Source organism: Neovison vison, chromosome 2, assembly GCF_020171115.1.
Source record: "Neovison vison isolate M4711 chromosome 2, ASM_NN_V1, whole genome shotgun sequence".
Classification (NCBI taxonomy): domain Eukaryota; kingdom Metazoa; phylum Chordata; class Mammalia; order Carnivora; family Mustelidae; genus Neogale; species Neogale vison.
The window spans coordinates 178,610,741-178,624,990 of record NC_058092.1 but is presented as its reverse complement, the minus strand read 5'-3'; the positions used below and the strand labels follow the sequence as shown (position 1 = coordinate 178,624,990).

Here is a 14,250-nt window from a genome sequence, read left to right as displayed (position 1 = left end):
CAAAAACAAAGGAGACAAGCGTTCGCCCAGCACCAGAACGACTCATCCAGCTCCAAGTGTTCCCCACAAGATGGAAAAGGCAGAGCCAGGCTGTGTGATGCAAAGGACACCGCTGCAAATGCACTCCAGGTCTGGCCTGTGTAATTCAAGGTCATGGTGCTCACTCTGTATAACAGAGGGAATCTCCACCCCTGTATGTATACATAGTAAAGAGAGCCTGGGGGAGTGGGGGACTGATCCCTTCCTGGTCCGCCCACAGCAGGAGGTCACGTGGGAAGCTGCCTAGAGCTCTGATCCAGGGCTCCAGGCCCTGAGTAAAAGCTACCGGAGTGGTAAATGAACTTGCCTTGAGCAGTGCCCAGCTGTAGCTTCCCTGCTGGCCGCTCCGGCTCTGCCCTGGGGGCACTTCTTATTGGACTTCGGTGCAGTTCCTATCTCACAAATCAGAGCTTAAACCCTCATAAGAGAGTATTGATTTGTGCTATCAAAGCAGCGAGATTTTAGAGCTGGGAGCTGAGGGAGTCTGGTCCTTTTAATCAATATTTTCTTACTCATTAAAGCAGATGTCTGATTCAAATTTTGACTTTCAGCCAGGACTCTGAGACTGAGAATCAGTGTGCTGATGATGTAGTCTTTACTGGGCAACAGAAATCTATCTCTCTCTCTCTCTCTCTCTCTCTCTCTCCTTCACCCTCTCTTTCCTCTGCTGCCTTTCCCAACCTTGATGTTCAAAATCAAGCCTTGCTGACTTTCTGCCACCGGTCCCTTGGAGAGATCCAGGGGAGAACCTCCAACCCAGAGCCAAAGCTGGCCCACTGCCTGGGGTTCCCTTGCTCTGGGGTTGGAGGCATCACTGTCATCCCAGCAGATCATTTCTGGCCTGATGAGCTGCTCTAGTCGTCCTTTTCAGACCGCAGCCCTTAAGATTTAGAGACCTGAGCAGGGAAAGAGCAGCGAATAAGATCCCGCAAACTTGTCAAAGGATGATTCATGAGTCATGGCCCAAATGCCCTCCTGGGAGTGACCTTAATCCAACATTCCCCGCAGACCTCCTGCCCACTTGGACAGCACTGCTCAGTGCAAAGAGCATGAGATTCAAAGCCATCCAGACCCTGTTCGGATCTTCAGCTCAGCCCACACTAGAAGTGTGACTTTGGGGGAATAATCGAACTTCAGGCCCGTTATCCTCATGCATAAGACACTAAGAGTAATCCCTACCTGAAGCAGTTGGTAGAGAAGTGAAATGAGAACGCATAAACAAATAAACCAAGTGCTTCTCATAATCACATAATCATAATCCTACCGTCCCTCACAGTCTCATAGTGACTGGCACACAGTAGGTTCTCAATAAACGGGAATCCTTCCATCTTTCCCTCAGCACCCTCACTCACCCTTTCTCGTCCTCTTGGTCCATTTTTCTGTCCCCTTTCCAATGTTCTACCTCACACTCTTCTCCTTCTCACCATGTGCCCTAATTGGACTTCACACCATAAACTGTCAGCCCCAGATCAATCTAAAGGAATCGTCGCTTCAAGCTGCATGACATACCCCAGATCCCAGCTACTCACCAGCACAGCCACGTGCGGTACTCAGCCTTCTGACTCCCACCGTCTGACAGCCTCATCCTTTTCTCTTTTCAGAGCTGAAATTCTTGGAAGTGGAGCTTTCTGGCAGCTTCAGTAAATTTTCCAGAGAACAACCCCAAAGAGCAGCACAAAAGGCATTAGTAGGATGTGTCTGAAAAGAATTTGTTTCACTGATATTAAAAACAAAAATAACTAAGACATTTCTCACTTAAAACTCCGATACGATGGTTCATCTCAGTTGGCCAACAGACACATGAAAAAGTGCTCAACATCACTCAGAATCTGGGAAATACAAATCAAAAAACCACAGTGTGGAACCACCTCACACCAATCAGAATGGCTAAAATTAACCAGTCAGGAAACAGCAGGTATTGGCGAGGTTGCAGAGAAAGGGGAGCCCTCTTACACTGTTGGTGGGAATGCAAGCTGGTAAAGCCACTCTGGAAAACAGTATGGAGTTTCCTCAAAAAGTTGAAAATAGAGCTACTGGGGCACCTGGGTGACTCAGTCATTAAGCATCTGCCTTCAGCTCAGGTCATGATCCTAGGGTCCTGGGATCGAGCCCCACATCAGGCTCTCAGCTCTGTGGGAAGCCTGCTTCTCTCTCTCCCACTCCCCCTAACTCTCTCATTGTCTCTCTCTCTGTCAAATGAATAAATAAAATCTTTTTTAAAAAAGGAAAGAAAGAAAAGAAAAGAAAACAGAGCCACCTTACAACCCAGCAATTGCACTACTGGGTATTTACCCCAAATATACAAATGTAGTGATCCTAAGGGGCACATACACTTCAATGTTATTACAGAAATGTCCACAATAGCCAAACTATGGGAAGAGCCCAGATGTCCACCAACTGATAAATGAATAAAGATATGGTATTTTGTACACACACACACACACACACACACACACAATGGAATATTATGCAGTCATCAAAAAACCAATATCTTTGTATTTGCAACAATGTGGATGGAACTAGAGGGTATTGTGCTAAGCAAAATAAGTCCATCAGAGAAAGCAATTAGCATATGGTCTCACTGATACGAGGAATTTGAAAAAACAAGACACAAGACCACAGGGGAAGAAAGGGAAATATGAAACAAGATGAAAACAGAGAAGGGAACAGACCATAAGAGACTCTTAATCTCAGGAAACAAACTGAGGGTTACTGGAGTAGAGGCGGTGAGAGGGGGGTGGCTGGATGATAGACATTGGGAAGGGTATGTGCTATGGTGAGCACTGTGAATTGTGTAAGACTGATAAATCACAGACTTGCAACCCCGAAACAAATAATACATTATATGTAAATTTTAAAAAATAATAAAATAAAATAAAAATAATAAAGTAAAATTTTTTAAAAATTGTTTCAATTCAACATTTTCTTTTACAAACGGGAGCTTTGGAGTGTCTTCCCTCTCCCATCTAACATCACTAGCATTCTAAAGCCAGCTCATATATTGACCTGTGAGAACCAGTCATTAGCATCTCTTTGCAGCTCTGCATTCAGTGATACCATGTCGGTAGCTTGAAATTGAAATGGTGGGAATATTTACACCACAGAAATTGGCAACCATTCCAAATGGGCTGGGTTTTTTGTTTTGTTTTTTGTTTTGTTTTGTTTTGTTTTGTTTCAGGGAACCAAAGTCTCATGACTTTAGCACTGAAGCTTAGACAGCACCCCTTTGCTGTCTAAGGATCTTTTATTTTTGCAGTAATGATTTCATACAGTAATTCTACCTGTGTGCACATGGTCATGAGTTTAGGTCTTTAGAAGTCTATGTTTCTCTAAAACACTGGTATTTCTTCAGTTTATCTATCATTGGCCGGTCATGCCAGAGGCAAGGCTCTATTAACAATCAAGTATATAAATTTGTTCTGCCTTCCTCTATAAAGATGAAGGGGCCTTCTGGGCCACGGGCATATCAGCATTAGTTTTGTCCTATTGATTCAAATAGAGAGCATAAGATTGTGAGGAATTTTGTCCTCAAGAATCTCTGCGAGCTGCTATTGGCATCATTGAGCATTTCATTGTTCATGTCCACATTCAGATAGAGCTCATTTTCTCCAAATATTATGCTGTGCTAGCAGCCAAGAGGCCATACACTGGGCTCTGAAGCCAGACTGTCTGGGATTGAATCCCAGCTCCCCCACTTACTAGAAATTTCCTTAAACTCTCAGTATTTCAGTTGTAAAACAGGGGTAATAACAGTACCCCCTCCCTGAGTGTTACAAGGGATTAAATGAGTAAAGGGTATCAGATGCTTAGACCGGTATACAGTAAGTGCTAAATAAATGTTCACTACGAGGAAAGAATGGAGATAGAACATTTATTGGAAGGTAAGATATTCAAGCAGCAGATTTCAGCTGGGTGGCTAGGGATGAGGTTGGGAAGAACCTTTAGAGGAAAGACTGCAACTCTTGCTGCTAGAGGCCTACATCCGTTATGGAGGGGCTCCCAGAAGCTCTGTGTTAGGAGGTCCTCCTGTCCCTACTCCTCTTTCCCACTGACAAATCAGGGATCTGCCACAGCTGGAGAGAACAGACCTTCCCTTTCTCATCTGGGACAGGAGTTCACAACCTCAGTCCTCAGGATGGACTTGAAGGGTGATGTCCATCTCCAGACACACCGTATGCCACAGTAGATGGGCTATGGGTTAGGTACAATTCCTGTCTGAGACCCCCCACTTCCCTACTCGCAGATGCATGGTGGGAGATTCACAATAGTTAAAGGATTCACCTCTATAGTCATCATCTGGCTAGTCCCCAATTTCTAATTCTTCTCCTTCTAAGACATGGTGGGATCACATTTTCCCTCTTCTTCTAGTTAGGCCATTCCCTACATCTTATTTTGGACAATGAAATATGACCAGAAACGATATGTCTCCTCCAAACTTCAAGAGCCAATGAGTGATTTCCCCACTTCCTTCTGCCTGACATAAGGACTAGAAACATTCCATATAACAATATTCCATCATTTTTCATGCCTGAGTAAGAATAATCTAGAACAGAGCCCCAAGAGTACCCACAATAGATATACCATGAGAACAAGATAAAACTTCACTATTTGAAGCACAAATCATTGGGGATCATTTTTTACTACACAGGGCCTATCCTATCCTGACTGATATGACCTTAATTCCACTCTAATCTATACTTAAAAATATTAATAAGGTCCTTGCAAACATCTTTCATTTATTATTGGTAACAGATTACTGTGATAACAGATCTCGAAAAAAACAATAAAGTTTACAGTCACTAATTTACAGAAATAAAACTTATTATCTGCAAGATTCATGTTAAGGTTTTGCTATAAATTACATGTATTTGGCAAGTTAATTCATCTTTGTTTCCCTTGTCCTTTATTGGACAAGGCGATCCATTTAACCTTAAAATGTCTATGTTTTAATTCTGCTAAAGATGCATGCGTAAAAGAAATCAAACATCCTATGAAGGCTAAACAAAGGAGAGCTCTACAGAGGAAATTCAGTGTCAAAAGAAGAACAGCTGCTTCAGCAGTTCCCACCACCTTTCCCCTGAAATGTCCTTTCCCTTGCACCAACCTCATTTTTTATCCCAAAGTGGTCACTCCACGCCCCAAAGGTTCAAGTGCACCCGAAATGGGATTTTTTTCTTGAGCCTACACATTTTTTTCTCAACAGAAATGGTACAAATTGGCATTTTTTAAAATAATTTTTCATGAAGAAACATTTTTTTTTAACGTAAGTGGAAATAGGGATGCCCAGGTGGCTCAGTCAGTTAAGCATCCAACTCGTGATTTCAGCTCAAGTCATGATTTCAGGGTAGTGAGATGGAACCCCACGTTGAGCTGGGGAGATTGAGCTCTCCAGCATGGAGCCTGCTTAATATTTTCTCTCACCCTCTACCCCACTGCCCACTCTCTCTCTCTGAACAAAGAAACAAAAATAAAAAGTAAATTAAAATAAACAGTGCAGGGCACCCGGGTGGCTCAGTTGTTTATCTGCCTTCAACTCAGGTAATGATTCCAAGAGTCCCAGGATCAAGTCCCACATCAGACTCAAGACTCCCTGCTCAGTGGGTGCCTTCTTCTCCCTCTGTACTTCACCCTACTTGTGCTCTCTTTCTCTCAAATAAATAAACAAAATCTTTAAAAAAAAAGAAAGAAAGAAAGAAAAGAAACAGTGTATACATAAAATACAAACACAATATAACTAATGCAATTTTTTTATTTGCTTTAAAAAAAAAAAAATATATATATATATATATATATGCTCTTGAATCACCACCATGAGTCATTAACCTTTGGCTCTAGTTTGGCTGCCAGCATTCACAGTCCCCTTGCCAAACTTATTCTAGTTCTGGCTTCCTCATAGGGAGAACCATCCCATCTCTTACTACATAACTACAGCCTAATAAACAACTGGCTACAATCAAGGACAAATTCCAGAAACACTCTCTTTGAATCAAATGTCTTTGGCCCTCTAATCCCCCTCCAACTTGATTCTTCTGGTTCAGGGACACCACACTCACAATCCATCGGCAGGATAGTGGGGCAAGGCATCCTTACCTGCACTGGTGGATCTTGCCTTCCCAAGCTCAGGTTAATAGCATCGTCCATCCCTATAACTTACTACGTCACCAGCACAGTGCAGTAAAAACGCATACACATGCACACCATACATGCTCATCGCCCTAAAGAAAACTATTTCATCTCATCAATGTAACTTCCCAATACTGAATCAACAAATATATTGACAGTGACTATATTTTATTTAACATCTCAATGAAGAATATGAGCTTTGAACAAATATACAAGGGTGAAGTCTTTGCTCCAGCACTTCATGACTTGGGATCCTTGGGCAATGACTTAATCTCTCTAAGCATCATCTTCCTCAAGGGTAGATTAAGAATGATGTAGTGACCTATATAGTGACTTGTAACCTATGTCATAAGACTGTGTGGGCTAATAGGCACAGAACAGGGGCATGCCCATCAAGCAGTTTATCAGAAGGCCTAGAACCCAGGAAGCACCCAGCAACTTTTGGCTTGTGCTGGTAAGGGTATCAGTAACAGTAAAAACATTACAGTCTTAAATAAAACAAGGAGGATCATTGTCTCATATCCCATTATCCCCATATTTCTATTGTAACTTCCATAAATCTTCAGCTTTTTTCTAATAAATGCCTGACAGAGGGGTTTTTAAGTTCTTTAGAAATTCAAAGCACTTGAGTAATTATCACCAATTCTGCAATATTACCCACATCACAGACAAGACATTACCTATGCCCCAATGCTCCAGAATTATTCAACTATGCTGATCCAACAGTGACGCTACCCTGGCATCTTTGCAGAGTAAAAGGCTTCCCTTACTTTCTGCCAAGCCACATCATCCACTTGCTTGAAACTCATCCAGATTCCGTCCTGCATTAGGAAACACATAAGTGCCCCCAAGAGAATTCAAACACTTAAGCAGGGCACTGAGCAATTACACTTTGTGGACTACTTTAGAAACAGAAAAAGGAAAGGAAAGGAGAGGAGTCATAGATAGGGAAAGAGAGAGAGGAGAAGCAAATTTAAGTGGCTCAGCTGGGTTTGGGGGAGATAGGAATGTGTCTACTCATTATGTGCTTCCGTTGGAAGGAAGTCAAATGTTTTCACTGAAAAGCAAGCAGAAAGCTTTCATGATTTAGTACACAGGAAAACTCATAAATTAAGGCAAAGAAGTTCCCAATGTAAACAGGTGCAATCACATCCTATGTATCACAGCTGTCATAAATCTGAGCTGGTCTGACTGCAAGAGGCAGGCGGGGTGACAACTCTTCAGTCTCCCTGGTCTGAAAGCTCTACTTAGAAGATCATATCTCCTGTTTGGCTCTCTTCCATTCTGACCCAACCTGGAAGCCTCTGAACAAGGAACTGGACTGAACTTCCTTTTTGATGACTGGCTCATCCCCAAAGATGATTGGAATCTCTGACCCAGGAGCAGGGCCCCAAGGAGAGGTCTCTGGTGTTAGATCTGCTGCCTCTGATACATGGGCAGTAGGTCAGATATGCAGACCAAACAAGCCCTTCAAGACAACATGTATCTGAGCATTTGCCAAGTGCTAAGTACTGTGAGAAATACACAGCCCCTGCCTTCCAGAGACCCACAGTCCAGCCACTCGTGGGGAGGAAATTCCCCTCTTCAGGCTCCTAGGGCAGTCTCACAACTTTGCTCCAAGCCCAGTCCATTCTAACCTGCACTGATTTGCATCTTTTTCTTGGGAACCAGAAAAGAATTTCCCTTTCTCATTAAACACTAGAGTGCAAGGGAACAAGTTTAGTCATAGCCTAGAAATAAACCAACCAACCAAATCAGACTTCAAAAGAGGTGGATCTAGTAAGAAGACTGAGCCACAAGTTCAACAGCTCAAAACGCAAAAACCATTTACTGAGAGGAAATGAGTACCAATGATGGTGAGCCCTTTTCTCATCAAAGTAGCTTGTACTTAAAGAATAAAAAGCTTACCTAAAGCCCAGCTAGAAGCCATGGGGGTCCAGAAAAGAAAGGTGTGCGAAACCACAGACCTCTCATTGCCACTCTCCAGAAAGATCCCTGTGTGTCCCCAGCCTAAACAAGAGAAGAAAGGCCAACAGAAAGCCTTCAAATTAAAGAACATGAGTCACTTTTGAAAATCAGCCCCAATAATTCATTCTGATGGTCATCTATAACTCTCTAAGAAACGTTTATATCCCATGTGCCTACAACTTTGGGGCACCATTTGAAGATGCTTTTCATTATAATAGAACATTTTCTCTTTGGGGCAGTGGCCTTCTTCTTATGTACTGAGGTGGTCTCTAAAATTCTGACAAAAACTGAGACCTCCAGGAAAATCCACAGATGAAGTTTGGAACTGTCTTCTGAACCAATCAGGTCTCTCCTGGTCAACCATCGTCTACTATGAACCTCACCAACTAGAAAACTAGTCAGAAGTGACCCAAACAACATCTTTCTCTTCAGGCTTGCAGTGAAATTCTTTAGGATCACTAACAATAAGAGCTAACATTAATTGAATATTTACTGTGTCCCAGGGGTAAATTAAGGCAAAGTGTGGTCAAGCAACTTACAACTGGTCACGTAGCTTAATAAGTTTAGACAAGGGTATAAAAGTGGCTGGAAAATGGACCAAGAAGGCATGTGCTCCAGGCTACACCCCCATAAACTGAATGACCGTCATCAGCTATTGCCTTAGACTTTCATCAACCATTTTTTTTTTTTTAATTCTGAGAGTCCACTACAACCAAGTTAAAGATTTGAAGCCTGTCAAGCCTGCAATGATGAGGTTCTTTTTTCTGCTCTAAATATTTATAAAGATAAGGCAATAACACAAGAGAATCTGGGTCAGTTTTTCCATTGCACTGGTTCCCATCTCTTTCTGCATATCACAATCATGTAGAGGTATTTAAAAAAGCTAAAAAAGGACTGGAGGAGCAAGACGGCAGAGGAGCAGGAGACAGAAATATCATCAGGTCCCAGGAATTCAGCTAGCTAGTTACCAAACCATTCTGAACACCTACAAACTCAACAGGAGATAGAAGAGAAGAAGAGCAGCAATTCTAGGAACAGCGAATCGACCACTTTCCAGAAGGTAGGATGTGCAAAGTGAATCTGAGGCAACATACAGGAAGGTAGACCATGGAGGGGGAGGGTTTTGCTGGCAGCAAAGCACAGAATCAGAACTTTTAGAAGTCTGCTCCACTAAGGGACATTGCTCCAGAGGCTAAGCAGGGTGTGGAGCCCTTGCGGGGACAGTGTGGTCTCAGGACCCGTGGGGTCACAAAAAGACCAGGGGTGTCTGAGTGTGGCAGAGCTCTCAAGTATCAGAGTGGGGATGCCAGCAGAAGAGATGGAGGTGAGGAGCAGACTCTCAGCTCGGGGTTACCTTAAACTGTGATCCAAGGCAAGCCGGGCCACTGGTCTTCGAGCAGGGACCTCACAAGTGACAGATCCTGGGAGACTCCCCTTCCTCCTCCTGAGAGAATGGCACAGAAGCATGCCGCAGGAATCTGCTGGGTTTGGAGACTCCAAATGGGACTACGCCCAGAGATAGAAACCCTCAGTCACAGGCTGGGTGAGCACGAAGTGTGGCCGGGGACCAGGGAGACAGGAGGGATTGACTGCTCTTCTCTGAGGGCACACTGAGGAGTGGGGCCCTAAGCTCTTGGCTCCTTTGGGCCAGAGATTGGGAAACCGCCATTTTCATTCCCACCCTCCAAAGCTGCATGAAAGCGTTCAGGGAACAAAAGATCCCGAGAACAAAACCGAGCAGATTGCTTAGCCTACTTCCTGGCAAGAGTGGTACAATTCTGACTCAAATGAAGATGTTTGAGAATCACTGCAACATCCCCCTCCCCCAGAAGATCAGCAAGAACATCCAGCCAAGACCAAGTTCACTAATCAATGAGAACTGTGGAACTCCAGAGCTAGGGGAAAGCAACACAGAATTCATGGCTTTCCCATGATCCTTTAGTCTTTCAAAGTTAAATTTTTAATTTTATTTTTTCCTTGCTCTATTTTTTTTTATTTTTCCTCTTTCCTATTTTAACATTTTTTTAAATTATTTTATCTTATCAATAATTTTTAAAAATCTTTTTTTGTTGTTGTTGTTGTCTACTTCATACATTTTTTTTCATTTATTTATTTTCAGCATAACAGTATCATTATTTTTTCACCACACCCAGTGCTCCATGCAATCCGTGCCCTCTATAATACCCACCACCTGGTACCCCGACCTCCCACCCCCCACCACTTCAAACCCCTCAGATTGTTTTTCATAGTCCATAGTCTCTCATGAGTCACCTCCCCTTCCAATTTACCCCAACCCCCTTCTCTCTAACTCCCCATGTCCTCCATGCTTTTTGTTATGCTCCACAAATAAGTGAAACCATATGATAATTGACTCTCTCTGCTTGACTTATTTTACTCAGCATAATCTCTTCCAGTCCCATCCATGTTGCTACAAAAGTTGGGTATTCGTCCTTTCTGATGGAGGCATAATACTCCATAGTGTATATGGACCACATCTTCCTTATCCATTCATCCATTGAAGGGCATCTTGGTTCTTTCCACAGTTTGGCGACCGTGGCCATTGCTGCTATAAACATTGGGGTACAGATGGCCCTACTTTTCACTCCATCTGTATCTTTGGGGTAAATACCCAGGAGTGCAATGGCAGGGTCATAGGGAAGTTCTATTTTTAATTTCTTGAGGAATCTCCACACTGTTCTCCAAAGAGGCTGCACCAACTTGCATTCCCACCAACAGTGAAAGAGGGCTCCCCTTTCTCCACATCCTCTCCAACACATGTTGTTTCCTGTCTTGCTAATTTTGGCCATTCTAACTGGTGTAAGGTGATATCTCAATGTAATTTTAATTTGAATCTCCCTGATGGCTAGTGATGATGAACATTTTTTCATGTGTCTGATAGCCATTTGTATGTCTTTATTGGAGAAGTGTCTGTCCATATCTTCTGCCCATTTTTTGTCACCGTTATAGTCATATTTTATACGTTCATTGTATTCAACCTTATTTTGTGTGTGTGTGTGTGTGTGTATATATATATATATGTATATATATATATATATACAAAATATTTTCTTTAAAATATTGGGATAAAACTTTTTCTAATAGATCAAAATATACCCTAAATCTCACGTATGGCTTTGTTCTAGTCTCCAGCCTGATCACATTCTTTCCTTTTTTTTCTTCTTTCAACCAATTTCTTAACCAACTTCTCAACCAACTTCTTATCTTATCAATTCCTTTTTTAGAATCTTTTTTAATGTTCATCTTGACAGTCATATTCCATCCCTTCATCGTATTTACCCTTATTTTTGTGTATATATATAAGTTTTCTTTCTTTAAAGTTTTCAGAGGTAGTTTCTTCTAACAGACAAAAATAAACAACATCTGTTGTTTCCTGACTTGTTAATTTTAGGTGTGAGGTGTGAGGTGTGTGGTGTGAGGTGGTATCTCATTGTGGTTTTGATTTTTATTTCCCTGAGGCCGAGTGAAGTGGAGCACTTTTTCATGTGTCTGTTGGGCACGTGGATGTCTTCTTTGCAGAAATGTATGTTCATGTCTTCTGCCCATTTCTTGATTAGATTAGTTGTTCTTTGGATGTTGAGTTTATTAAGTTCTTTATAGATTTTGGATACTAGCCCTTTATCTGCTATGTCATTTGCAAATATCTTCTCCCATTCTGTCAGTTGTCTTTCAGTTTTGTTGACTGTTTCCTTTACTGTGCAAACTTTTGATCTTGATGAAGTCCCAATAGTTTGTTTTTGCCCTTGCTTCCCTTGCCTCTGGTGATGTTTCTAGGAAGAAGTTGTTGCCGCTGAGATGGAAGAGGTTGCTGCCTGTGTTCTCCTTAAAGATTTTGATGGATTCCTGTCTCACCAATTGAGTTCTTTTAACATTTTGTGTCTATTTTTGTGTGTAGTGTAAGGAAGTAGTCCAGTTTCATTCTTATGCATGTGGCTGTCCAATTTTCTCAACACTGTTTCCCAGCCATTTGTTGAAGAGACTGTCTTTTCCCACTGGACATTCTTTCCTGCTTTGTTGGAGAGTAGTTGACCATAGAGTTGAGGGTCCATTTCTGGCTCTCTATTCTGTTCCAGTGATCTATGTGTCTGTTTTTGTGCCAGTACCATACTGTCTTGATGATTACAACTTTATAACAGAGGCTAAAGTCTGGAATTGTAATGCCACCAGTTTTGGTTTTCTTTTGCAACATTTCTCTAGCTATTCAGGGTCTTTTCTGTTTCCATACAAATTTTAACATTATTTGTTCCATTTCCCTGAAAAAAAAGTTGGTGTTATTTTGATTGGGATTTTGTTAAATGTGTAGATTGCTTTAGGTAGCATAAACGTTTTCACAATATTTTTCTCCCAATCCATGAGCATGGTATGTTTTTCCATTTCTTTGTGTCTTCCTCAGCTTCTTTCATGAGTTCTTTATGTTTTCTGAGTACAGATTCTTTGCCTCTTTAAAACCCCAGCTTCTTATTCTCTGATATGAAGCAATTCAGACCTTGCTTGTTCTACCCCTCAACTCACCATCAGGTCCATCTTGTACATCATGGAATTTTTCTTACTCACTCCACCTTTCTTTCTTTTGCCAGGATCCCCTCTCCTTAAGAGTCCTTGAACTGCCCAAAAGGCTGGCAGTCACTTTTTCCTCTTACTCGGGAACTTCTCCTGATCTTGCCCTCCTTAGAGAGCCTTAGACCCCTCCCTCATTGTCTCTCTGTTCTTGAATCCCTTAATTTGGCACCCAGCTCCATCTTCTAGGACAGAGCCTGATCGGTTCAGAGAGTGGGCCTCAGATGGCTTCCAGCGGCTCTCAGTCATTCTCCCTTGTTTCTAAATACAGCCAACATGGACAAGAAGGGCCATAGCCTTGCCCCTCATAGGAGAAACACATCAGGAAAAGACCCATGAAGGCAGGGGTCTTTGTCTATTGTGTTTGTTTAGATGTCCCTAAAACAATACCTGGAAATATTTGGTGAATGAATGAATGAATGAATGAGGACATCCATCATGACCCACCTGATGATGATGACTCACTCCTACTTTGTAAAGCAAACCCACTTGTCTTGGGGGGAAGATCCCTTATTTCCACTTTATCTATCATGTGATTAATTATTTAACACAGTCATAATAACCAGAACCCTGATTAATACTACATAGCATTTGTATTACCCTTTGTGTTTTTCAATGTATCATCCCATTTATTATCTCAGTCTCTCCTCATAATAATCTCATTTCCCTTGCCCAGATGAGAAATGAGGCGGAAAGGTAGCAGGACTTGATCAAAGTCACAGAGCTAGTTGAAAGCAGAGTCAGGATGGAAATCAGGACCCCATCTGCCAGTCCCAGGCTCTCTCTCCTCATACTACTGCTGCGATGATATCACAATTTATCGAAGACACTGACACACATCACCACTGACATCCTCACAAACCTGATGTACTGGTCAGGGTTCACTGAAGAAATGGAAACAATGGGGTAGAGAGAGGGAGAGATGTTGAGGAAGAGATTTCTTCTGAAGGACTGTCACACATGATTATGGAGATTGAGAAATCCCATGATCCACCATCTGTAAGGTGGAGGGAGACCCAGGATAACAAGTGATACCATTTCAGCCCAAACCCAAAGGCCTGAGAATCAGGGGAGCCATTGGCATAAGTCCCCGTCTGAGTCAGAAAGCCTCACAACCAGGAGATTCAACATCTGAGATCAGGAGAAGACAGACACCCAGCTGAAGCAGACAGAGCAAATTTTTCCTTTCCAGCTTCTTGTTCCAGTCAGGCCCTTGATGGATTGACGCTGCCCACACATACTGGGGAGGACATCTTCTTTATCACCCAGTCTACCCATTCAAACACTAATCTTTTCTAGAAACACCCTTGCAAACATTCCCACAAATGTATGACCAATGATCTGGAACCCTGTGACCCAGTCAGCATGACACAGAAAATTAGCTATTACCTCTGAAGGGACTATGCAGATGTTGGTAATTTTCAGTCAGAGAACAAATGTGAAACTCAGGTAACAGGTACTTTGTCTCTATATATTTGGGGTGTTCACAAATTCCTGTCAAATTAGGATAAGGGAGAAAAGCTATTATTTTCGAAAACCACGACA

The 14,250-nt window shown here is 42.2% G+C and overlaps 1 long non-coding RNA gene across 1 annotated transcript in view; it reads right to left on the bottom strand.

The window, feature by feature from the left end:
• LOC122900718 overlaps nucleotides 1–14,250 on the bottom strand; it is a 97,425-nt gene that overhangs the window by 48,949 nt on the left and 34,226 nt on the right. The window lies entirely within an intron of this gene.